Raw genomic sequence first — 3,749 nt, forward strand, 5'->3', positions numbered from 1 at the left:
TGCCACATCTTTATTCATTCGTCTGTTGATGGACCCTTAGGTTGCTTCTGTATCTTGGCTATTGTAAATACTGCTACTGTGAACATTGGGATGCATGTATCTTTTCAATTTAGTATTTTTGTTTTTTCAGATATATACCCAGGAATGGAGTTGCTGGATCATATGGTTTTTGTTTGTTTGTTTTTGTTTTTAAACCTCCATGCAACTTTCCACAGTGGCTACACCAATTTACACCCACTCGGGAGTAGGGTTCTTCCAATCCTGCTGTGGCTCACTGGTGGCTCAGGTGGCTGCTTAAGGCTGCAGGGTGGGTCTGAGATGACCCTGCAGAGTAACACAAGCTGAACTTCCCCTGCCGGGCCAGGCCCAGGGCACAGCCCTGGGGAACGTTCCTGCGGCCTTGGAGTTGGGTCCGCCCCTGGCAGCAAGGCACAGACTATGGGCCTCAGGGCTCCTGGAGGTCAGGAAGGCCAGCCAGCAGCATGGGGGCATCCATCTGGATCTCACACTGCAGGGACTTAACGTCTGCAGGGATCATGCCTTGGCCCTCAAGCCAGTCAGCAAGCAGGGAGGCCAAGAGTGGGAGAGTTGGCCTGGCCATCCTGGGGCCCATCAGCCATGCCCATGTGAAAAGACTGGCTTAGGAATTCCTCCAGGTCAAAGCCGACACCCTAGCCAGCCTCACTGCCCTCTGGTGTGCCCGAGAACACAGGGGACAAGGGGTCCTCCACCTGCGACTTGGACAGCTGCTGGGTCACTAGGTTGACGTTCAGTGACTCTGAGACGGATGGCTGAGGGGGCCCCCAGGATCTGGACAGGGTGGGCCAGAGGGGAAGCAAGGCAGAACATTCAGGGCGCTGGGCCCCGGCAGCCCGCGGTGGGGCCAGGAGGCCGGAGGTGGTGGCGGTCTGGAGGGGGCAGGTGCAGGCTTGGGGGGCCGGGAGTCGGTCAGGCAGGCTGTGCTGGGGGGCTGGCGAGAGGGCTGGGAGGGGGGTCGTGGGTGCAGGGGGCCGGGCCATGTGAGTCCAGAGCTCCCGCAGACGTCGGTCATTGTGGCTGAGCAGCAGCCCCGCCAGAGGGTCGGGGAGGGCCCCCCCAGAGGCCCCGGCCCAACGCTTCTGGCGCTCCGGCTCCTGCCACCGCCACAGCTTCCCCTCCCGCTCCCGCTGGCGCTCCTGGGCTGTCACCAGCTTCCTAGGCTCAGGGGCTTCCAGAGGGGCCCTGGGGCCACCTCGGAGCCAGCTCCTCAAAGACTTGAGCAGGGCCGGCCTTGAGGGCTGCCTTGGTGTTGTCTGAGATGGCCCCATCCCTCTTCGGATGGGCTGGTTCACTGGCTAGCGGGAGGGGTAGGGGTTGGGGGGGTGGGGGGCTGCAGTGTAAGATCAATGGTATCAGGAAGGGGGCGAGGAGGTGGGGCTGGCGAGGGAGGGTGGAACTCCATGGCACAGTCCTCACTGGGGCCCCAGGGACTGGGCATCTCAATGTTGAGGCAGTATGTTCACTGGCCAGTGTGTGAGGGGGTCCCTTTTCTCCACATCCTCATCAGCATTCATTATTTGTGTTCTTTTTAATAACAGCCATTCTGACAGATGTGAGGTGATACCTCATTGTGGTTTTGATTTACATTTCCCTGATGTTAGTGACATTGATCATCTTTTAAGTGCTTGTTGGCCATTTGCTTGTCTTCTTTGGGAAGAAAAAGTCTATTCATATCTTGTGCTCATTTTTTAATTGTTTTTTAAATTTTGAGTTGTATGAGCTGCTTGTATATTTTGCATATTAACCCCTTATAGGTCATATCACTTACAAATATTTTCTCCTATTCAGTATTGTCCTTTGGTTTTGTTGGTGGTCATCTTTTCTGTGCAGAAGACTTTAATTAGATCTCATTTGCTTATTTTTGGCTTTATTTCCTCTGCTTTAAGAAGCAGATAAAAATGATTGCTATGATTTATGTTAAACAATAGTCTGCCTTTTCTGCCCGCGCCCCCCTCTCCCCAAGCGCCGCTCCAGCGGCACCACTCTCGCTCGGATCTCCAGCTAAGAGAGCACCGCCGTTGTCTCCCTCCAGCCGCCATCATGATCATCTACTGGGGCCTCATCAGCCATAATGAGATATTCTCCGACATCTACAAGATCCGGGAGGTTGCGGAGGGCTGTGTCTGGAGGTGGAGGGGAAGATGGTCAGTAGGACAGAGGTTAACATTGATGACTCGCTCATTGGTGGAAATGCTTCTGCTGAAGGCCCGAGGGCGAAGGTATCGAAAGCACAGTAATCACTGATGTCGATATTGTCATGAACCATCACTTGCAGGAAACCAGCTTCACAAAATAAGCCTACAAAAAGTACATCAAAGATTACATGAAGTCAATCAAAGGGAAACTTGAAGAACAGTGACCAGAAAGAGTAAAACCTTTTATGACAGGGGCTGCAGAACAAATCAAGCACATCCTTGCTAATTTCAAAAACTATCAGTTCTTTATTAGTGAAAACATGAATCCAGATGGCATGGTGGCTTTGCTGGACTACCGTGAGAATGGTGTGACCCCATATATGATTTTCTTTGAGGATGGTTTAGAAATGGAAAAATGTTAACAAATTTGGCTGCTACTTTGGATCTGTCACCTGTCGTCATAACTGGCTGGCCACTGCTTTCATCCACACAACACCAGGACTTAAAAACAAGTGGAACTGATGCCATCTTGAGCTTCATTTATTTTGATGTTGATTTACTTGGAATGGAGGCATTGTTTTTGAGAGAAAAAACATGTATAGGTTGTCTAAAAATAAAATGCATTTAAATTTAAAAAAAAACAAAAAAGAATAGTCTGCCTATGTTTTCCTCTAGTAGTTTTATGAATTCTCTTCTTACATTAGGTTTTTAATCCACTTCTTCTTTTTTTTTTTTTTATGTATTTGGTGTTAAGAGAATATTATAATATCATTCTTTTACAGGTAGCAGTCCAGTTTTCCAGCACCACTTATTGGAGAGACTGTCTTTCTTCCATTGTCTATTCTTGTTTCCTTTGTCAAAGATTAGTTGACTCTGGGTGTGTGGGTTTATTTCTGGGCTCTCTATTCTGTTCTGTTGAACTGTGTGTCTGTTTTTGTGCCAGTTTTATACTGTTTTGATTACTGTAGCTTTATAGTAAAATTTGAAGTCAGGGAGTGTGATTCCTCTAACTCAACTCTTTCTCAAGATTGGTTTGGCTATTCATGGTCTTTGCATTTCCATACAAATTTTAAAATTATTCTAATTCTCTGAAAATGCCATGGAATATTACTTAGCCATAAAAAGAATGAAATTTTGCTATTTGCAACAACATGGATGGACTTGGAGGGTTTTATGTTAAGTGAAACTCAGACAGAGAAATACAAATGCTATACAATATTACTTATATGTGAAATCTGAAAATACAATAAATTGATGAAGACAATGAGAAAGAATCAGACTCACAGATATAGAGAACTAGTTACCAGTGGGAACAGGGATGGGGGAAAGGACAGTATAAGGGTAGAGGATTAAGAGGTACAAACTATTATGTATAAAATAAGCTACAAGAATATATTGTATGATGCAGGAAATATAGGTAATATTTTATAATAACCACAGAGTATAGACTTTACACATTTTAAATCACTATGTTGTACACCTGTAACTTATGTAATATTGTGCATCAACTATACTTCAAAAAATGAGGCTGAGTTGTAAAAAAAAAAAAGACTATAACATCAATCTGGAGAAAGT

At 46.6% G+C, this 3,749-nt stretch overlaps 2 pseudogenes; one reads left to right on the forward strand and one right to left on the reverse strand.

Annotated features, from left to right (window-relative positions):
• Window positions 1–370: 370 nt before the first annotated feature.
• Window positions 371–1,495, reverse strand: LOC141573986 (mitogen-activated protein kinase 7-like; annotated as a pseudogene).
• Window positions 1,496–2,079: 584 nt separating this feature from the next.
• LOC105078546 (translationally-controlled tumor protein pseudogene) lies at window positions 2,080–2,689 on the forward strand (annotated as a pseudogene).
• The last annotated feature ends 1,060 nt before the right edge of the window (window positions 2,690–3,749 follow it).

This window comes from Camelus bactrianus, chromosome 19, assembly GCF_048773025.1.
Source record: "Camelus bactrianus isolate YW-2024 breed Bactrian camel chromosome 19, ASM4877302v1, whole genome shotgun sequence".
In the NCBI taxonomy this organism is placed as follows: Eukaryota; Metazoa; Chordata; class Mammalia; order Artiodactyla; family Camelidae; genus Camelus; species Camelus bactrianus.